The 22,989-nt window shown below is 50.1% G+C and overlaps 1 pseudogene; it reads right to left on the bottom strand.

The window, feature by feature from the left end:
* Positions 1-5,383: 5,383 nt before the first annotated feature.
* On the bottom strand, positions 5,384-5,884 carry LOC136524100 (uncharacterized; annotated as a pseudogene).
* Positions 5,885-22,989: the final 17,105 nt, after the last annotated feature.

Below are 22,989 nucleotides of genomic sequence, written 5' to 3'. Positions count from 1 at the left end.
GCTGCGGTAGTCACGGGCCCAATGCCCCTTCTTCCCGCAATGCTTGCAGGGGTCATCTGGACTTGGACAGCCAGAGCTGGAGTTCGCTCGTGAGTTGCTGTTGCCACCGGCGCCGCGTCCACGACCCCTGCCACGGCGCTTACCACGGCCGCCGGAGCTGGATCTGCCGCGGCTGGACTCCTAGCCCCTCTGCTTGTACCGCTCCACCCACTGCTCCTCAATGAGCAGCAGTTTGCCGCCGGTAGCTTTCTGTGCAGGCAGCTCGACGTCGTCAGCCGCCTTCAATCTCCCTGTAACCTCCTCGATCGACAGCTGTGAGATATCAAGGAGGGTTTTGATGGAGATTACCGGCTGCTTGTAGCGCGAGCGCACAACGCGCAGGTACTTGGCCACGACCTTCTCATCGGGTTCGAGATCACCAAGCGTTGCCAACCGCTACACGATCCCCATCCGGCGCAGGGTGAAGTCTTCAATCAGTTCGCCGTCGCGGAGGACGATGGCCTCGTACTCCACCCGGAGGTTCTACGCTGTAGCCTTCCGCACCCGGTTGTCGCCGATGCGGAGGGTCTTGATGGCCTCCCAGGCTTCCTTTGCAGACGCCTTGGCCACCAGGATGGGGACCACCTCCGCTGGAACGCCGCTGCAGATCGCGTTGAGCGCGCTGCGATCGTCGTCGTAGTCCACGTCGTCATACTCGACGACGTCCCACAGGTGGTGCGCCTGCATTTTTAGCTGCATGCGAAGCGACCACTCATGGTAGTTCGTCTTCGTCAACTGCGGCTAGTTGCCGGAGCTGCCTTCCCGGATGATTCGCTCGACGACGACTTCCCACAGACGGCGTGCGTCGCGGGTGCGCGAACGGCGTGCGTCGCGCGTGCGTGAACGGTGAGTAGGGGAACGGGTCGGCGAAGGCGTGCGCTGCAGTGTCTTGGCGCCTGAGCCGCTGGAACCATCGTTCTTCTTCCCGGCCGGTGAACCGCCACGAGGTCTCGTCGGAGACACCATGGCGACGACGGGATTCCTCGCAACCTAGCTCCGATGCCACTTGTTGGAAACAGACGGCGGTGAACGCCGACGGCGAGGACAAGAAGCCGGAGGTGAACACAGGAAGACAAGAACTCAACGCACACAAAGAACCGGAACACGGTGAATTTTGGTGCTGCCTGAAAGCGTAGCTTTTCTGTTCTATCTTTGCTCTATTTATTCTGAACTTTATAGCAGAGCCATGCAAATCATAGCGCGCACGACGCGAGAAGTGTGCGCATCCATCCCCACGCACCGCGTCCTCGTCCACGACTGCATGCCCATACTCGTGGCTGAGCAGCTCTCACGCCACGACCTCCGACTTGCGCGTGGCATCCATAGTCTGGAGCTTGCGCGTGTGCATCTGAACTGAAAGCAAACATGCAGTGCAAACTAGTGCAAACTTATCTAAACTTAGCACACAGGGAGTATCTAACAGGCTCCGCCATCAACTTCCTCTTCCCATCGCAAGTGCGATCGACGTGGAGAGTTGACGAACACGAGGGAATGGTGCGACAAGTTGTGTTGCTAGCAGAGGCGGCATGGGCGTGGTGTATATATGGAGCGAGCGGCATGGCAGATCGGACTCAACTCATGCGTGCATAGCACGTTCGAGTTCGAGTCGAACGAGAAAAACGAGTGCGATTTGCTGTTGGACTCTTCACGAGCAAAGTTACAGAGTCCCCAGGGGGCCAAGCCTAACGGCTTCCCAGAGGATGTCGTCCTCCGGGGCGTCGAGCGCACTGGACAATGCGGTGGCCGCTGTAGGCGAGGTACCGGTTGTAGCGGCACCATGGAGGAGGACGTAGGTGTTGCTGTCGTGCAAGAGGCGGTGCACCGCCCACGCCGCGTTCAGCGACACACGGGGCGAGCACAGGGTCCAGCCCGTCCTCGTCGTTGTCGGTGTGATTGCGTGAAGCCGTGAAGGTACGCCCCGTGCGCACAGCGCCCTGTTTGGCAAGGCGAACCGCGTTGGTGCTTCTGCTGCAGGGGCGAAGGTGAACGGCTGTGCGAAGTGAGGGGGAGGGAGAGGAGAGCGTGGAGCAGGCGATCATTGGCTCGTTGCGGTTTAGGGTTTGGGTGCCGACGTGGGGTAGGTCGTGGAATTTCAAGGCAACGCCTTGGCGAGACTGCAGGGGCGTGTTTGATAAAGTGGTCCTGCCCAACTCGGCTAGCTGGCCTGGCCCTGGCCAGCTCGAGCATGGCTCATATACTGCAACGTCATGTGTTTGCTTCACTGGCCCAGACAAGCCTGGGTCAACTGAGATTGTGTTTAATTTCTGGCTCAAATGGGTATGGTTACTCTGCACCAGAATTTCGGTAGATTTACCACCAAACTCTCACCTTTCTCTCCATGTTGACATTTCGTCGAGCACTCCACAGGCGTGACAGCACAGAACGCGGGGACGGCGGCAGCGACCGCGAGCACAGAACGCCGTGGTGGTTGGTCGCCGCCTCCTTCGCGTCCCCGGCGGCCTTGATGCCGCAGGACGCCACGGTGGTTGCCGCTGGAGCGGGAGTTGCAGCATGGTGATGGTCGCAGGCTCGGTGAAGAGGAAGGGAACATGGCGGCAGCCGGCCAAATCCCGGCCGTGGTGATGGTCGCCGGCTCGTTTGCGGAAAGGGGTGGCAACAGTGGGCTTCCCTTCCGAGCTCGAGGCCATCGTCCTCCCTCACCCGACCCCGACGATGGCCGCCCTATTTCCTTGACTGCGCGCCCACGCCGACCGCGCCGCGCGGCCATGGCGCCCGCGGCCCTCCACCTTCTCCTCGCCATCCTCTGCCTCGGCTCGCGTCTCGCTAGGGGGCAGCGGCGGGGTGCGCATGTCACAGCTCCAGCTCCGTGGCCACGTGGAGGTGGTCGACGGTTGCTTGTTCTGCATCGCCGCACTCGACCTCCTCCCGGGCTCCACCTCTGCGCGGTGGTAGCGGGCGGATGGGACCGAGGCGAGCCCGCGACCGCCGAGCCGCTGGAGCGCAACTTCCGGTCCGAGTCCGTCGTGTTCCGTCTCCTCCCGCGCCTCTCCTGGCCGCTCGTCCCCGTCCTCCTCTTCCGCCGTCGACGTCCCGCTCCTCGTCGCGGCTGGGCTGGTACGGAGCGGACGGACGGAGATCCGCCTGCCTCGGGCTCCGCTGCACCGTCGCTAGTGGCAATGCGTCGTCGCCGGCGGTGGCATCCTTGGCTGACCCGTAGGAGGTGAGTGGCCAGGAGGTCACCCAACTGCTCACCTGCTTCCTCCATCGGCTCACCCGCGAGCTCCATTGGGCCAGGCCGTGAAAAAACGACGCCCCCCCCCCCCCCCCCCCCCCCCCCCCCCCAGGCTGCTTGGTGCTTTGAGCAGCGTGCTAGCCGGGCTAGGTAGCTGGCCAAACACACATCAAATACGGGACTTGCAGCCCAGGAGCTAGCCGGGCTGTTGGGCCACCTTATCAAACACGCCCTAGGTGACGTTGATGTGCCGCCCGCCCACTGACAGGTGGGTCCCATGTCGGGGCCCAGACTCCAGACAGACACGATGCGGGTAGCCAGCCAAAACAAAAAGGAGACTACTCACTACTCAACGAAATATCATCACCGGCGGTGATTTCCTGTCTACAATGTCGGGACTACTCAGTACTCACTACTCACAAGCTTTTTTTTTTAACAAAACAAAAAGGAAACATCACGCTTGATGCCTTAATCATTTGATTAAAACATATAAAGGAAATTGTGCTTGGGCTGATGAAGTTATGCACATACCTTCAGCAAATAAATGATATGGCCATGATTGTCAGTTAATAACTGAAAAAGGTTAGTTCAGAAAACTGTGACTGCAATATCTGGTGTGAGGATTCTGGAGCAATTACAGAGTAAGCCGGCTGCATTCTTGTCATCAACAGACAGAGATGGAGATTGTGACTACACAAAGCAAAAATCTTTCAACCATATGTGGAAATAATGCTTTTCAGCAGTCTGAAACTGATGTCAAGATATACCGTTTCCCTTCTGGAGAATTCCTCCAACTAAGCTACCAGAAAGCAGAAGAGTTTCTGAGGTTTCTGAAACTACACGAACGAAAAAAAAGATGACGGCTACTTCTCTTGTACCCGAAGCAGCATTTTGATTTCTGAAGAGATCTGTCACGAAGTTGTTGTCGCTTTGTCAGTAGTCCTGCTCTCATACACCTCTAGGGTTCGTCAACATTCGGGTGCCGCAGTTGCGCAGCAGCTTAATTCACAAACAGGCAAGATAAAACACGAGTCAGTTAGGAAGGAGTTTATGGGTGATGCAACTATTTGCAGCAGTTCAACAATCTAACAAACTTTTGTAAACATTATAACAAAAAAGATAGGAGGAATCAGTAGCAAGGTCAATACTAGTTTTTTTGACAAGTGAAACAAGTCAATTTTCTGAATTGCTCCTGCTTTATCTAAGCATGTTTCAGGTTACTCCTCAGTCCTCACTGACAAAAGCTATCGTTTCCTGAAGAAGCAAAAGTTCCGAAGAAGTGGATTGTACATGCAGCAACTATTTCACACATATCTTAGAACAGCAACTTCGAAATTATAGAGGTACTCTGAACTGAACATATGAGCTATTTTAGACAGAATGCAGTGTCTATTGTCATCAGAATGACATAGTGATCTGGTGAACATGTGTCATGCATCAACTGTTAGCGAATCACAGAAGTTCATGAGAATACTAGTTATGCTGTACAGAATAATGCAATTGACATTTGCAATCCCATCAGCATAACTATGATCAACTGAACATCATTTATCAGAAATTAAGAAGAGAACCATTGAATCCACTGACAACTGAAAAGCACCTCTCACCGTGGGAATCGGTGGCGAGGACAACGATATCCATGGGCTCCTTGCACGAGGCAGGTCGGTGACCAGAGGGCTCAGCCGGCCAGCCCGCACGCACAGCGCGATGCCTAAAACGTTCCCTTAGCCGCCGAGGGAGATGGCTTCGTCCAGATAGTACGCCAGCCTGCACAGCAGCAAGTACACAGACCTGCCGTATAACTGGAGCGTGGGCGTGGCCCAGCCGAGCTGGTTGAAGTTCCCCTGATTGTTCGCCTGCACGTACCGGATCGTCTGCAGCGGCTCTGCCATGGGCTTGGCGCGCCGGAGGAGCAGGCTTATGAAAGCCGGTACTTCTAGATTCTGTTGCAATGGTGATGGTGCATAGTTAGAACATGTGAGCAACAGGAGTAGTAATCTTGGCACGAAGCCACGAACCACGAAATGTGCCAAGAACGAATAGCTACAGTTACTTCAGACATGGCCAAGAACGGGATTGATCGATAGGTTCCAAGAATCATGCTCCGTCCTAACCAAGGCGAGGAATCGAATTGGACGACCAACTCAGTGCTCACCGTAGTTGGGGCCTTGGGGGTGGAAGGGCAGGCGGCGCGATCCTCGGGGGGATTCCTCGACCGTCCAAAGCATCATTGTGGTCCTTACGCCGTCGTTGTCGTCGACGGTGACCCCGGTGTGCCAGCGGCGGTGCCTGCCGTTGGCGCGATGGTAGCGGTTGTTCCCGTGGCGCAGGACGACGTCGGCGTCTTCAGCTTCGTCGTCGTCGTCGACGGTGAGTCGGTGAGCACCCCAATGGCCATGGGCCTCCACATGATGGCGTTCAGTTCCGGTTCGTCGTAGTCGCGCTGGACAGCGCAGCGGCCGCGGTGGCCGGGAGGCGCCATTTTCAGCGAGACCGCGTGGTAGCGGCCGTAGTTGGCACCGCGGAGGAGGACGAAGTCCATGTCGCCGCGCTGGACCAGGTGCACCTGCCACGCCGCGTTCAGGGAGGCGCGGCGCCGGCTCAGGGAGACGCCGATCCCGTCCTCGTCGGCGTAGAATCCCGTCTAAGAATTGGTCCATCGCAGCCGCCGGTGTGGTGGTGGCGGTGCAGTTGCGGATGGGCAGGGGACTAGCTTTTCGTTGCCTGGGGAACGGAGAAGGGGGAGGGAGAGCAGAGCAGCGGGTATTCGTTGCGACGGTTACTTTGAGCGCCGTGGCGGTGGGGCATTTTCCACACTTGGCGTCATCCCAACAGAGACGGAGACGGGCCGACAGGCTCCTCCAAATACGGGCCGAAAGCACGAGTCTAACACATGGCACGCCTCGTGGCCCAAGCCCGGTCCAACACAAACACAACTAGGAGTAGCATTTGTGGTGTTGTTTTTCTGATCACTGATCAGAGGATCATATGTGTGATCTTGCTGTCATTGGTTTCAGGTGGTTCCATTTATGAAGTTTGTTTTGTGGTATTACCATAAAAAGGACAAGGCAATATGCAAATTCCTTTTGGGTGTAGAAAACAACACGCATGTTTCTGTCGAACTAGTACTTGATGGAAGCAGCAGAAACAATAATCAAGAAAAGAATGCACAGGAGATCAAAAAAATAGAAAGAAAGAATGCACATCATATAATTCCTTTTGGAAAAGGACGACCTGCGACTGTACACGTAAACAGACCTGTATATTTGGAACATCCAACCGTTAACAGTATACACGCAAGATCAGTAAAAATGGTGCTCGGTTTTCTGGTGTGGTCAAACAGTAGATTGGGAACATCCAAACGGTTCAACAGTATACAGTAGTTGAAGTGGTGAACACCTAGGAAGGGAGAAGATCACAACAGGCCGGGTTGCCAAATACGTATTATCTGTCAAATTCTTCGTATCAAAGGAATAACGACGAAAGCTAATAGACTTCTGAAAATGTACGTACTGCCTCCATGACCTCTTTCAACATAATGTTCCGTTAATATGAAGAATGCACTAGGAAATAGCGAGTATATATGAAGTTGGGTGCTAAAGCAGAGCTTCAGCAAACAAATGGGTTGGGTATCAGCATTAGGGATACCCGAAGAAGGGATCTGAGCACCACGAACGGCAACTCACCTAGATAATCAAGGACGTATTTCAGTCTCGACCGACCCTGAAGGGACGGTTTCCACCTTGCCAGACCCCTCGGGCATGGGCCCCGTCTCGCCCGATCCCTCAGACGCGGGCTCCGCCTCGCACGGCGGGGTCCGTACCACCCCCAACCACTACGGGTCCAAGCGTGTGGCCCTGGGTCTAGCCTCTGACACCAGAAGGGGCGCGGGCACGCCTAGACGTGACCCGTGGCAACGATAGGCCACGCCCGGGGGTTCGCATCACCAATAGTGATGGGTGCGTGGGCGCTGTGCTACCTAATCCCCGTACGGCCGCTGATAGGCACGTCGGTTCACCATGCCATCCGCCGGGACGGGATGGGACGCCACGACTGGCTGACGACGCCCGCGTATAGCGCTAGTGACGAACAAGGCCGCGACGTGGAGCCGTCCCCATCATCATCTACAGGATTGGTGGGACCCGCATAAAGGAGATGAAGGACGCCGCAACCCTGGAGGCCTTCTTCTCTCTCGCTTTTCTCCTTTTCTCTCTTTCTCTCTCTGTAACCTACGCCTTACCCTTCACCTATAAAAGGGAAGCAGGACGCCCCATGAGGGCCTCGGGCACACGGCTGAACGGGCTCAACATGACTCAACTCCATTCGATATTTTCACCAGAGACTTGAGACATTCTCCCTCTCTCGCCCGTTTGTAACCCCTACTACAAACTAGTGCCGGTAACAAGAGCAGCAGCAGACTGGACGTAGGGACATTCCGCCCGAGCCAGTATAAATCCTTGTGTCCTCCGAGCACACCATCTGGCCCATACGCGCAGATACAAATTTACTAGCCGGTGATCCAAAATACCGACAGTTGGCGCGCCAGATTAAGGGCTTTTGCGCGTCACGACGTCCACATCAGGCCTTGGATGGCTAGTCATGGCGTCAGCTGGGTCCCGAGCGTGCGTGTGCGTTTTGGGAGCCTGGACTTCATCGTCGCGACAGAGGAAGAGTTGGCGTAGGCTCCTGTGGCCATCTAGCCTCTTCACTCTGCCGGCCTCGACACGATCATCGAGGCGCTTGAGGAGCTACAGCTACATATGCCGGAGGCCCGTGTCCTCAGGAGCGATCGACTCCTCGGCTTTGACTACAGGAGGCTGGAGCGACAACTCGACGCCTTCCTAGGACCCCGACCGTCCCGAGAGGAGCTGTGCTGCCTCACCTTCTAGTTCGCCAATGTCATGACGCATCTTGTCGGAGGGGAACCGCTCTCCCTGGAATACCTCACCCGGGGCACCCCGGCAACATTCCCGTTCGATCTGTGTAATGCTACGGGGACCCATGGCCATCTCGTGGCACAGCGCATGCACCCATCATCTACGGACGATGAGTTTGTGGAGATGACCGAATACATCGTGGAATCTTTCCACGACATTCTCACGGGAGATTCAGAGTCGCTCTCCAACTCTGACTCCAGCAGGGGAGCCATCACCCCTCGCGAGAATGTTTTATGGTGGGTACCCCCCGAGGGACATGTCAAAAGCGTCCACGAAGCAGGGGCTACCTCACCAAATGACCTCGATGACGAGGTCAAGGAAGATGAAGGGGCCCTTCCTCACATGCAGGGTGGAATAGCTAAGGGCATGGCACTAGGAGCTCGAGGATGCACAACTCCAACTCGAGTAGGAGTATGCAGAGCTTGAGTGAGAGATCGACCGCCATGGAGACGGTGGGCATGAGTGCTGCCATGGCCCGCGATGTGAACCGAAGGATCATCGAAGATGATGGAGCCCACCCACACTGCGCCCTGATGCTGGCCAGAACATCGCTGCTAAGGCAGCCTTGCTCCGAGGGCTCCCAGAGCCCGCGACACCCGAGGATCATCAGGCCCATCACGAGATCCGCACGCTGCTCGAGCGCGTGGCGGTGCTACAGGCGGGAGCTCAGCTGTCTTGGCGATGCGAGGTCGACACCAGTAAGCACGCGCCCTCGATACGACATGTTAGGGACATGTCTATCCACCAGGCACCACACGGCGATAGGGGGCGTGTCGCAGTCCCTGTGCATGAGCGTCTCGGCCTCTACTGTGACACATGTAACACCCTAGATGCCCATTGGCGTGGACCACCCTCATCGCGGTGGACGCTACGATAGCGGTGAGGACTAGAGCCCGAGCCCCAACCTGCCAGGACCTTAGGCCTTCGGCCGACACATCCTCAATTCTGCCTTCCCACCACGGTACCGATCATCGACCAACATCCCAAAAATACTCTAGGGAAACAGACCCAGAACTATGGCTCAAGGATTACCGGTTTGCTTGCCAAGCCGGTGGAGCAGATAGTGACAGTTTCATTATCCGCAACCTCCCATTGTTCCTGGCCGATTCAACGCGAACATGGTTGGAGCACCTTCCGCCCAACTGGATTCAAAGTTAGGCGGACCTAAAGGAGATTTTCGTGAAAAACTTCCAGGGCACCTACACATAACTTGGGAACCCATGGAATCTCAAAAACTATCGACAGAAGTTCGAGGAAACTCTTCGTGAGTACATTCGGCGCTTCTTTCGGCAATGCAATGAACTGCCCCGACGTCGACGTTATAGGAGCCTTCCTGTCTAGTACCACCTACGTGTCCCTAGTTCAGAAGCTCTTCTATTTTGTCAGAGAATCACTATCCTTGTAGTGTGTGTTGTAGGGCTCTAGCCCCTTTCTTTCTTCTTAATATAATGATGCGCAGCTCTTCTGTGTTTTTGGGAAAAAAAACTATCCGTTCCTTGTTTTTTTATCCTAGCATAGCTTTGTTTTTATCCTTTCTTTTTTGCACCTGCTCGTTCATTCTGTAGGCTACAACTTTTAAGAACCTGGGCATGGCCAGCGAGGCTCGGCTACTTGTAACTGTAGGTCATGGCGGGGTGCGCTCGGTCAGGAGTAAGGACAAAGTCACGTAGGGTAATCAAAGGAATGGAATGCGCTTTTGTTTGGGAAAAAGTTTTTACCATGTGATAGTATAAAAGAGAGGTAGTATTTAGTATTGTACCCTCATAGAGCCCTCGAATGACTTGGGCTAAAAGTGTTTGGGCTGGGGTGCTTTACAGGAGCAAGTGTTGAATAAAAGCGGTAAGACCAAATTTAGGGAAAAACGACATAGCTGTTCAGTGTTCCAAGTGTTGGTGAGAACGTTGCCGTTGTCGTCCTTTAGTCGATAGGTGCTCGGTTGGATCACCTCGGTCACCATATAGGGTCCTTCCCATGGTGGAGAGAGTTTGTGTTTCTCCTTCGTTGATTGGGTCCTCCGAAGTATGAGGTCACCGACTTTGAGGTTCCTCCCCCTGATCTTCCTTTCATGGTACCTACGGAGAGTTTGCTGGTAGTGAGCGGAGTGGACTATGGTCGTCTCGCGGGCCTCCTCGAGCAGGTCGACTGCATCTTGCTGAGCCTCCGCGGCTCGGTCATGGTCGAAAGCCTTCACTCTTGGGGCACCGTGGTTGAGGCCGGAGGGCAGCATTGCTTCAGCTCTATAGGCCAAGAAGAAGGGTGTGAACCCTGTGGATCAGTTCGGGGTTGTTCTTGGGCTCCATAGGATTGCTAGGACCTCTGCAACCCATCGCCCGGCATACTTGTTGAGTCGGTCGAAGATGCGTGGCTTAAGTCCTTGGTGGACCATGCCATTGGCATGCTCGACCTGATCGTTAGTACGTGGATGTTCAACTGAGGCCCAGTTGATCCTGATGCCATATGCATCACTAAAGTCCAAGAACTTCTTCCTGGTGAAGTTAGTCCCATGATCAGTTATGATGCAGTTAGGAACGCCAAACCGGTAGATGATGTCGAGGAAGAATTTGACCGTTTCTTCTGAGCGGATGTTGGTGATGGGCTTGGCCTCTATCCGCTTGGTGAACTTGTCGACCGCTACGAGCAGGTGAATGAAGCTGCCCAGGCCCTTTTTGAGGGGTCCTACCATGTCGAGGCCCCAGACCATGAATGGCCAGGTGATGGGGATGGTTTAAAGCTCCTATGCCTGCAGATGAGTTTGCCGAGCGTAGAATTGGCATCCCTCACACTTGCGGATGACCTCCTTTGCATCTCATAGTGCGGTGGGCTAGTAAAAACCTTGGTGAAAGGCTTTTTCGACTAGCAACCTTGGGGCCGCATGATGTCCATAGATCTCGGCATGGACCTCGAGGAGGAGATGCTTCCCCTGGTTGGTAGGGATGCACTTCATGAGCACCCCCGATGGACTCTGTTTTTAGAGTTTGTCACCGAGCGTGATGATGGTCTTGGCGCATTGAGCGATCCATCGGGCCTTAGTCCTTTCAGGTGGGAGAACCTCATCGAGAAGGTAGGCAAGTAGCGATGCTCGCTAGTCGGTTTGATCGAGTGCCAACACGGTAATGTCAGCGGGTGACATTGTCATGGAGGCACTAGGGTTGGAGCCTCTGAGCGCCGGCTTGGCGTCAGGGTGTGTCTAGATCAGACCTTCTAGGACACAGGCAGATGGCTTGTGGAGATCATTGATGAAGATCCCGATCAAAGATGGATCCCGCCTAGCGGCCAATTTTGCAAGAAAATCGACGGCATCGTTGTCCTTTCGGGGGACGTGATGCAGCTCGATCCCCAGGAATTTGTCCTCGAGCTTGCGCACCTCCTAGCAGTATGCTATCATGAGGGGGCTTTTGCAGGAGGACTCCTTCATGACCTAGTCAATGACCAACTTCGAGTCGTCGCGGACGTAGAGTCACGTAGTGCCGAGCTCGATGGTGATGCGCACCCCGTTGTTGAGGGCCTCGTATTCCGCGGCGTTGTTTGAGGCCAAGAAATGGAGTCGGATAGCGTAGCAGAGCCTACTCCCATCTGGGGAGATCAAGACCACTCCAGCCCCTGAGCCAGGTGCCATTATGGACCTGTCGAAGTACATTGTCTAGTACTCGTGGGTGACGTCCAGGGTCAGTAGCTGCACCTCCGTCCATTCGGCAACAAAATTAGCGAGCGCCTAAGATTTAATAGCGGTACAGGGGATATACCTAATGTCATGGCCCATGAGTTCATGTGCCCACTTGGAGATCTGTCCCGCGGTGTTGCAGTTGCGGATGATGTCCCCGAGCAGGTATGAAGTGACGACCATGACTTCATGGTCGGTGAAGTAGTGCAGGAGCTTTTGGGTCACCATTAGCACGGCATATATGTGTTTCTGCACCTAGGGGTACTGGACCTTGGGGTCGGTGAGTACCTCCCCGATGAAGTATATAGGCTACTGGAACTTAAGGTGGTGTCCTGGCTCCTCCCTTTCGACGACCAAGGCAACGCTCACCACATGGTTGCTTGCCGCAACATAGAGGAGGAGGGGTTCTCCCAGTTTGGGAGCGACAAGGATTGGGGCCGATGTCAGGGATGCTTTGAGGCTCTCCAGAGCCTGCTGAGCTTCCTCAGTCTAGATGAAGGTGTCCGTCTTTTTGAGGAGCTTGTAGAGTGGCATCCCCTGTTCGCCAAGCTGAGAGATGATGTAACACCTCGGGTGTTAGCCTTGCATAACTTGACTTGCATAACATGAGCATGAGCATCAAGCATTCCTAAATCATCATTTACAATTGAAACATTTGATCGAAACATATGAAACATTGCTTGTTATCTCGTGTTTCTTAGAACATATGCATATGATCTTGTACAAATGAATGCAAGTGGGTAGTGCTAGTCACTACAACACCTTAGCTACACTTAGGATAACAAAAGGAACCTTGTTCATGAAGGCCACATTTCTTGATCAAGCATTTAAGTGATATTTCATGTGTTGACCTGAATAGTTATATGAGTGACTACTACATGAAATGCTTAAATGACCTTGCAAATTGTTTTAACATGCTTAGAGTATCATCATGAACAACTTTGGTATTTAGGGCTAGGGCTAGTTTGGTCATTTAGCCATGGTTTGAATGTGCATCATGATTTTAAAGTGACAAGTTTGACTAAAGTTGAACTAAGTGTTAGGGACCTTGCATGGAGGAGTTCACTAAAGCAATGTTGTAGTGTTTGACATAAGGAACAACTTTGATTTTTGGGCCTTTGACTGATTCAGCTCCTAACATGTGTGAATTTGGGTTTCAAAAATCAGAGAAATCACAAATTCTACACTTAGCAAATTTTTGCTAAGTCGTGAACACCGACAGCCTGACAAGCCAACTTTGAGCACGATTTTCCTCCTTAACCGTTGCGAATTAGGTCTTGATCGTTTTATATGAATTACAGATGGTACTTAGAGCTACAACTTTGGTGTAGATTGTGTGCACTAATACGTCACGGATTAGAAGATCAAGCTCCACGAAAGTACGTCGTCAGGCTCGGCCATCACGTTTCTGACGAAACTGAATCGCGAGCGTCAGTGGCCGACACCGGCAGAGTCCGCGCGCCGCGTGGACGTCGCGGCTGGCCGCGCGTCGCCGGCGCTCTGTCCAGCGCGGCCAAGGCAGGCAGGCGCGCGCCTTCAAGTCCCCAGCAACCGCCTGCACTCAACCACGCTCCTTTTTTCACTTCGCCTCGGTCTCCTTCGCCGTCCGCAGCACCCGCAAGCGCAGCCGTCGAGCTCCCGCAGCGCCACCGTCGTCGTTGACGGCACAAGCCTTGCCTAGCCGCTTCTCCATCACCGCAACTGCATCGCCGTCTTCCCCGCGACTCCCTGCGCCAGCCAGTGCCCGCCGTTCTAGCTCGGTGAGCTCTAGCCCCGCACACCGCCTCGCCGGAGCTCCTCCGCCACCCCCCCCCTTCGCCGTGGCCAGGCCCAACCCGACCACCTCCGGCCACGAGAGCGCGCGCACTAGCTTCCTTGTAGCCCACTGGTGCTCGTCCGAGCCTTAGATCGGGCCACCGAGGTCGTCACCGGCGTTTTGCCGTGGTCCAGCTCCGCCGTTCCGCCATGGCCACCGCCGATAGCTCTAGGGTCGGCAATAGGTCCGGTCCTGCGGTTCAGTAGGTTCGTCGAGTCGTGTAGGTCATACCGTGATGACCTCACCGCCGGCGAAGCTCGCCGTCGACGAGCCGCAGCCGCGCAGTGCCCAGCAGCGCCGCTGCTCTGCTCCGTGTCACTGACACGTGGGGTCCCCTGACCAGCGGGTCCCACCTGTCAGCGACAGCAGTAGTGAAGGCTAACTCATTTTGAATCCAGTTTTTGATGTGTTTTGTTATTTTTGTATCTTTAGTTTGGTAGCTCCTAAAATTGTGAAATAAATATGATTGTGTTGCTTAGGAAATGTAGTATTTAAGAAAAATATGTTCTTGGGTTCAACAGTAGAAATTTTTGGGGATTTAAATTAGGAATTGAAATGTGCTTTTGAATGCATTCAAACTTGTTTATTTTATATCTAAAGTTCCTGTGCTCCAAAAATTATGAAATTTTTGTGGTAGGCTATCCTTGTCGTACATGAGCTTGGGTAAAAATTTGAAGACCAGTGCATGTGTAGATCTATAGTTATAGATTTTTCTTTTATAAATAGTTAATCCTTGCATGAATTTTTATAAATTAATTATGAGTCCAAAATTCATGAAATTTGTTGGAGGTGATACTAGTACCATATGGATGTTAGGAAAAATAAGAAATCTGTTGCTTGACACTTTTCAATAGGATTTTCCATTTATGCTATTTCAAGCCTTGCTTCCTTATCATTTTTGTATAGGATGTTCTACTTAGTAAAATGACATGAAATTTTTATAGTAGTCCTTTGATAGCATTAGTAAGACTCTGTAAAATTTTGAGAATTTATTAAGCACATTTGATATATATTTATTATTTAACCTAGATATCTAAATAAAATAATAAAGGCAATTTAATAAATAGTTTGGGCTTCACCATTATATCATCTTAACTGTATTTGGTATGCTGAAACTGTTGGTAGGTTCTAGGTTGTCAAATTTTGAATAATTACCTGAAGTAGAAGTGTTATGACTTTATATTGCATGTCGAGTCATTTCTGGACTGATTCTAGAGTGTAATGAGTTACATGTTGAAACAAGTGTAGACTGTAAAAATGGTTAATAACAAAGTTGTAGAGAATTTGATAAGCTTTCCAGAAAGTCCAGGATCACTGTTTTTGAATTTGTAGAACTCCAGTTATGAGTGAAACAAGTAGCTGCTGGTTATGGTGTAGTCGATGCATTGTAGAAATAGTTAAGTAGTAATCGAGAAGAGATATGCACCTACTCAAACAACGCGATGCACTTGTTAACATTATGCATTCGTAATACTCATATCATACTCATGCATCTAGGATCGGAGGAAGAGATCACGTTGCTGGAATTCGAAGAAGCAGAGGAAGGGAACCCGCAGGAGAATCCGCAAGCCCCAGCTCCCGAAGGCGTGGAGCAGAACCCTGAAGAGCTTCCGGAGTGCCCTGACCACCGCCCTACTTCCTTTCTGCGAGGCAAGCCCCGGAGCATTATAAGTCTCCCAGTAATTTACAAATGTTTACTTACGTATTTATGATTGATGCATTAGGTTATAAGAGTTGAATGAAACCACTTGGTGCATGTCCATTCCTTGTCCAGATATTAACCCTTTAACCGGTATAGGTCCAGGATCGAATATATGCTTAGCCATGCTTAGACCGGTAGAAGTCGGGTGATGTCCTGTCACCTGCGAGAGATAGGTGGATACCGGAGCACGGTTGGCTATATCTGCTATCGTGGAACAGAACCATGTGTTAAAAGTAAATTGAGACCGGACGGGAGGTCGATAGGGAAGCAACAAGGCATGGAGGTCTTGGGTGTGGACTTATCCCCGTCTGTGTCGATTAAGGACCGTACCGTTGTTGGCGCTTCTGACAAGATTGAACGCATGCCTCTCACTTAGCTGGCCGGATAACTCGTTCCGACCGCGAAGCCGAGTAATTCAACTCAGGCCGGGAACCGTTCTGTTGTGCGCTCCTTCCAGGGGAACGATCAGACTGAGCCCAAGGGCAGGCTTGGCCTGAGCATCCTGGCATCTGGTGTTCCAGATTGTGCGGCGCGGTACGGACCCGCGAAATGTGTACCTGAGTTGTACTAAAGGTGACCTAAGACTATCGTGGCTGATAGATCTGGGTTTGTGTTAGGAATAAATTCCCAGCTGGTTGAAATCGATTCGAATCGCCGTCTCTCCCGGATAGTGAGAAACTTGGCTAGTCCCAACATCGTAGCAACTATATTATGAAACATGATGGTTCAAATGAATATGGAATTGCAATACCTGCTATGGTTACTATTGTATGATTCTAAATAATATACCACATGTTTGGCATAGGATAGTTGCTAATCTAGAAATGGATAGTTATAATTAACTTGATAAAAGAATCACAATTGTACAACGGTTAATTGCCTTTTTCGCAAAATGTTGTCAAGTTACGTCCACTTATACAGCCTTGCATAATCCTTGGAGTCATTTTATTTCTGGTTCATGACGGGTAAGTCTAGCTGAGTACCTTCTAGTACTCAGGGTTTATTTTCCCATTGTTGCAGATGGCACTGTGTATCATGGTTATTGCAAGAGTTGCTTCTATCCCACTGTGGATGAGGAGTAAGCCTTAGGCAGGCTTCTTTAGTAATTCCTATCTTTGCTTTTGTGGACTGTGATCTGGTTTGGCACTGTATCAAACTATGTTGGAAACTTTATCTTCGAACTTATTTGCTTCTGCTTTGTTTACCAAACTCAGTTTGTAATAACTTTTTATTCGTACTCTGATGACGAAAAGTATCTGCGAACTTTATGTAATATGTGGCATGTATGTTGAATCCTGTACGATCTTGGTTGTTGTAAATCATTTATCGAGACCCGTCGTGGTACTCGACGGACTACCGGGTTTATATGGATTCAAGTATGACAGTGCGACCGCTTGCGGATTGCCATTGTACTTGTATTCTTATAAATTGGTCGGTTCTGCAACAGCTGGTATCAGAGCAGGATTCAACGTTAATTGTCACAAGTGTATTTAAAACAAAAGTTTTTGTGTTCCAAAACCCTTTTCCAGCAACTTAATAGTAATTAATAGGTATTTGAAATCTAAAGTGTGCCAATGATCACTTTCCTTATGCCCAGATTAAGGACTATTAGGTGGCTATTTAAGTACTAACATGGGGGTTTTTACTTCGTCGTCCATACGGCGTGCTATAGTATAGGATGCCATTCACTTGAGTGGATAATGTATGGATCAAATGCCTCTACGCCAAGGTAAGATGAGAGTATGACCGCAAGATGTGAGCGTGCGGTCGGGAAGAGTTAGCTTTGGTACGGCTATGTATGCATGCTTGCATGTGTACATGGTACGTATTTAATTGTGGGTTTAAATTATTGTTGGGTAGATTGATACGGAAGTATATGTATGGGGATACATATATGAAAGTATTTACAATTACATTCTGCATATTTCATTATGGGTTTAGGGCTGAAATGAAATTTTATGCAGGAACACTAACAACGAAACGTGTAGTTCGACTAGTTACGATCTATATGAGAGAACGTATGTATGCCACCGTGTCTACCGATAGAAACAAATTTTTCCTAAGTTTGTGAGGACGTACGGCACGAGCATGCATCATGTTAAAATACCATTCACATAATCACATTTGTTCCTCCCCTTATAAAATTCTTACTCGGTTATGTAACTCTTATCCATTATGGCATTGTCTCACAAAAGGGTACATGTTGATGGTGCAGATGGCACGCACCAAGCAGACTGCTCGCAAGTCCACCGGAGGTAGAGCTCCTAGCCGTCAGCTTGCTCCACGTACCCGTCAACGTCACACGTTCCTTGGAGAGTTTGGGATGCCTACCCTCTTGTGGAGAGTGCTCAGCTATGTAGGTTACCCCGATGGAATGGAACCCCTGCTACTTTTGGGCAAATGAGCGGTTGGGAGAAGGTCTCTTAGTTACTGTGGAGGCCATTGTCCGTCCCCGAGGTGACGAATTCTGAGTGGACAGGTTGGTGTTATGAGTCAACTAGTAGGACTGCTGAAGAAGCAGCTGGCAGGGCAGCCTTTGGGATCCTGAGGGATATCATGGATCGTTTTCCTCAGGAGCTGGCAGCCGCTATGGTTGGAGTCCTTCCAAGAGGTAATCCCTCCACTGACTCATGGCAGCAGGCACGAGGAAGATCTTTGGAGATTGGTGCAGCAGAAGGGCAGAACAGCGATAACCCTGCCATGAGCGCCATGTTCGCAGTGATGAGAGTGTTAGATGGAGTTGAAGGTAGCCTCAGACGTGTGTCTGGTGCTCTTGGTCATGCCCACGAAGACCGACGTCAGCTTCAGAGGGAGCACTGATGCCGAGATAGAGAGGCTCACTGAAGAAATGACTCGGTTAACTCACCAGCGAAATGCAGCTTGGTCCAGGGAAGATGTCCTGAGGGCTCGACAGTTTGAGCTAGGACAGCAGTTGGCCAATGCGGAAGAATACAACGATAATCTGCATGAAGAGGTTCATCTACTGCACAATCAGCTCCACCCTTATGTCCCACCTGGAGCCGCAGAAATGGATCTAGAGGGGTACGAGGAAGAAGAAGAAGTGGCACCTGAAGAAGAAGTAGAACCTGGGGAAGGAGATGATTCTGCGTCTGACCTCGATAGTGATCATGATGAGGATTAGATCGCTTAGCGTGTAGTGGGAAGACTAATGTATCACCTTTATTTATGTAATGGACCTGTAGTTCCAATTTGGCATTAGTAACCAGACTATCATGTAATGTTAAATCGCATGTTTGGGTAAATGTTAATGCAATTCCAGTTCCTTGTTGGTAATCACGCTTTAAATTGCATGCGTTATGAGCACGATAAGTGGTCAAATTGGCGATGTCATGTTGCGAGAATGAATTATTATGCCTCTGTTTTTATTGTGCTTTTGAGAATTTTCTCCAGTAATTTTAGTTTGGCATGAGTACCTAATTCATCTGCAATCTCTTGGCATCGACCAATAATCGCTTATTGTTGCAACTTCGCAGATGACGCGCACCCGTGCTGGAGCTAGCAGCAGCCAGGATGGCAACCATGATGACTTGCCACCCCCACCGCCACCATCTGCTCAGGAATTCTTTACCCAGTTCCTAGGGAGCCAAAGGACAATGGAGGAAGCCTTGCGCCTTATCGCGCAAAACACTGCTCGTGGCCACCCACAGCAACCAGGGGCCGAGCTAAATCAGCATAGTTCATTCAAGGAGTTTCTAGACACAAAGCCTCCAATTTTCAAGGTGGCTGAGGAACCACTGCAGGCCGATGAGTGGCTGAATACCATCGAGCAGAAATTTCGTCTGCTAAGGGTCACAGAGCACCTGAAAGCTGAATATGCTTCTCATCAGCTACAAGGACCAGCAAGGAATCTAGTGGACGCACTTCCTGTCGTCTCTGCCTGCTGATGCGAGAGTGACCTGGGATCAGTTCAAGCTGGCCTTTAGGGGACACCATATTCCCCCGGGCCTAATGCGCATGAAAGCAGCCGAATTTATGAGGCTCACTCAGGGAACCAAGTCACTCACAGAATATATGCACGCATTCAACAACTTGTCAAGATATGCTCCAAGTTTCATGGATACTGAAGAGAAAAAGATTGAGAGTTTCAAGCGAGGTCTGGGTACCAAATTAATGAAGACTATGGCAAACTCTCGATGTGCCATGTACAACTGAGTTTATTAGTGATGCCTTGACCCAAGAAAACCACAACAACATGCATGCAGTTGCTAAGGGTCGCAAGAGGGCATATGAGGCCAGTGCATCCGGATCTTTCCAGTCAAAAGCGCCTATCGCAGCTAGGCCACCATTCCGTCCACCTGCATCCAAGTTCAGGCCTCCACCACCTGAAAGCTCAGAATAACAGGCCACAGAAACCGTTTCGTAAGGCGTTCACTATTGCCTTACCAAAAGGAAATGGCAATCAGGACAGCTCCACCGGATTCAAAAGTAATCAACCTTGTTTCAACTGCAACCAACTGGGTCATTGGTCCAAGGAGTGCCCCCACCCCAAGAGGAATAGTAACTCAAATCAGAACAATCAGAGGCAGGTGAATGCCAGGGCACGTCAGGGACAAGTGCATTATACCGCTGTGGAGGAAGTGCCCGCCGGAGAAGTTGTCACGGCTGGTATGTTTCTTGTCAACAAGCATCCCGCTGTTGTTTTATTTGATTCGGGAGCTTCTCATTCATTTATGAGTCAAGCATTTGCATCTAGACATGATCAAGAAATAATAGAAGTAAGTAAAGGGGGTTTTAACATAAGTTCAGCAGGGGGAACTGTTACTACCAAAAAGATAGTAAAAAATATACTGATCTTGATACAAGGGAGGGAGTACACAACAGATTTGATAATATTGCCGGGATTGTCGATAAGTGTAATCTTAGGCATGAATTGGATGAAGGATCATGGTGTTCTTATTAACACTAGCACCCGTACTATTATGTTGAGAGAACCCACGGGAGGGAATGCTTTTCTAGTTCCACTCTCCCGCGATTTCAAACCCCAACATTTAGCCTGTGCTATCCAAACCACCACCATATGTGATATTCCAGTGGTTTGCGAGTTTCCGGATGTATTTCCAGAGGAATTACCAGGTCTACCACCAGATAGGGATGTGGAATTTAAGATCGAATTAGTGCCAGGTACCGCACCCATATCCAGAAGGCCCTATAGAATGCCACCCAATGAGTTAGCAGAACTCAAGGTTCAATTGCAAGATCTATTGGACAAGGGTCTTATCCAACCTAGCTCATCTCCATGGGGATGCCTAGCACTGTTTGTGAAAAAGAAGGATAAGTCACTAAGAATGTGTGTAGATTACAGACCACTCAATGCTGTGACCATCAAGAACAAATACCCATTGCCCCGCATTGACATCTTGTTCGATCAACTAGCGAAGGCAAGGGTATTCTCCAAAATTGACTTGAGATCAGGGTACCATCAAATAAAGATCAGACCGGAGGATATACCTAAAACCGCTTTCTCTACTAGGTACGGCTTATACGAGTATTTGGTTATGTCTTTCGGACTAACAAATGCCCCAGCCTATTTTATGTACCTAATGAACTCGGTATTCATGCCCGAACTGGATAAGTTCGTGGTCGTGTTTATCGATGACATATTGATTTACTTCAGAAAATGAGTCAGATCATGAAGAAGCATCTGAGGATTGTCCTATCCAGATTGAGGGAGCATAAGCTATATGCTAAGTTTAGCAAATGTGAATTTTGGATGAGCAAAGTGCCTTTCTTAGGTCACATTTTATCGAGAGATGGAATCTCAGTAGACCCATCCAAAGTACAAGAGGTCATGGAGTGGAAAGCCCCAACTTCAGTGCATGAAGTTCGGAGTTTTCTAGGGTTAGCAGGATACTATCGTCGGTTTATTCCAGATTTCTCAAAGATAGCTAAGCCTATGACCAGACTACTTCAGAAAGATGAGAAATACAAGTGGACACCAGAATGTGAAACAGCTTTTCACACCCTCAGAACTTTGTTGACTACAGCACCAGTGCTAGTACAACCAGACATTGAAAAGCCTTTTGATGTATTTTGTGATGCATCAGGAATAGGTTTGGGATGTGTACTTATGCAAGAAGGGAGAGTAATTGCATATGCCTCTCGGCAACTGAGGAAAACATGAAGTCAACTACCCTACACATGATTTGGAACTTGCAGCCTGTTGTCCATGCATTAAAGATATGGAGACATTACTTGTTGGGCAATGTATGTCATATCTATACTGACCACAAAAGCCTCAAGTATATCTTTACCCAGCCAGAACTGAACATGAGACAACGTAGATGGTTGGAATTGATTAAGGATTACAATTTGGAAGTGCATTACCATCTGGGTAAAGCAAATGTAGTAGCTGATGCACTTAGTCGGAAGTCCCATTGCAACACTATGGAAGCACTATTGGAAGATGGATTCAACTTGCTACATCCTGCTGTGCTACACAATATCACCATCAGTTGTTCGCTTGAGGGCAGAATCATAGAGCTACAGCAGACAGATGTAGGAATAAGTCACATCAAGAGAAAAATGCTAGAGCAAGAAACCAAACATTTTAGATTGGACGAAAGAGGTGTATTATGGTTTGAGGACCGACTAGTGGTGCCAAAAGACCGTGAGCTAAGGAATCAAATCTTAGAAGAAGCTCACTCGTCTAAATTGTCTATCCACCCGGGTAGTAGTAAGATGTATCAAGATTTGAAAACCCGTTTTTGGTGGACTAAGATGAAGAAAGAGATCGCAGCCTATGTTGCAAGGTGTGATAACTGCAGTAGAGTGAAAGCCGTCCATATGAAAACCGCTGGATTACTTCAGCCACTGCCTATTCCAGGATGGAAATGGGAAGAGATCAGTATGGACTTTATTACAGGCCTTCCAACAACGCCACAAGGTCATGACTCCATCTGGGTCATTATCGATCGTCTTACCAAGTCAGCACACTTCATACCCGTGAACACGAGGTATATAGTTGGGAAATACGCTGAGATATACGTATCCCAGATCGTGAAGTTGCATGGAGTACCCCGGACCATAATCTCGGATAGAGGACCGCAGTTCATAGCTCGTTTCTGGGAACACTTACACCAAGCTTTGGGAACCAAGCTAATCAGGAGTTCAGCTTATCATCCGCAAACTTCAGGGCAGACAGAGAGAGTAAACCAAATCCTAGAAGATTTACTTAGAGCTTGTGTTATATCTTCAAAAGGGTCATGGGAGAAATGGTTACCTTTAGCTGAATTCTCCTATAACAACAGTTATCAAGCGAGTATCAAGATGGCTCCATTTGAAGCCTTGTATGGCAGAAAGTGTAGAACTCCATTGAATTGGATTGAGCCCGGTGAAAGGAGATATTTTGGTATTGATTTTATCAATGAAGCCGAAGAACAAGTACGTATCATCCAACAACACATGAAGGCAGCTCAATCACGACAGAAGAGCTATGCCGATAGAAGAAGAAGACCACTAACTTTTGAAGTAGGTGACTATGTGTACTTGAGAGGTATCACCCATGAAAGGTGTGAAGAGATTTGGGATGAAAAAGAAGCTTTCACCAAGATATGTAGGGCCATACAAAATTTTGGAACGAAAAGGAAATGTGGCATATAAGCTACAACTACCACCAGAGAT

Source organism: Miscanthus floridulus, chromosome 18, assembly GCF_019320115.1.
Source record: "Miscanthus floridulus cultivar M001 chromosome 18, ASM1932011v1, whole genome shotgun sequence".
Taxonomy (NCBI): domain Eukaryota; kingdom Viridiplantae; phylum Streptophyta; class Magnoliopsida; order Poales; family Poaceae; genus Miscanthus; species Miscanthus floridulus.
The sequence above is the reverse complement of the archived record's forward strand: the minus strand, read 5'-3'. Positions and strand labels throughout refer to the sequence as shown.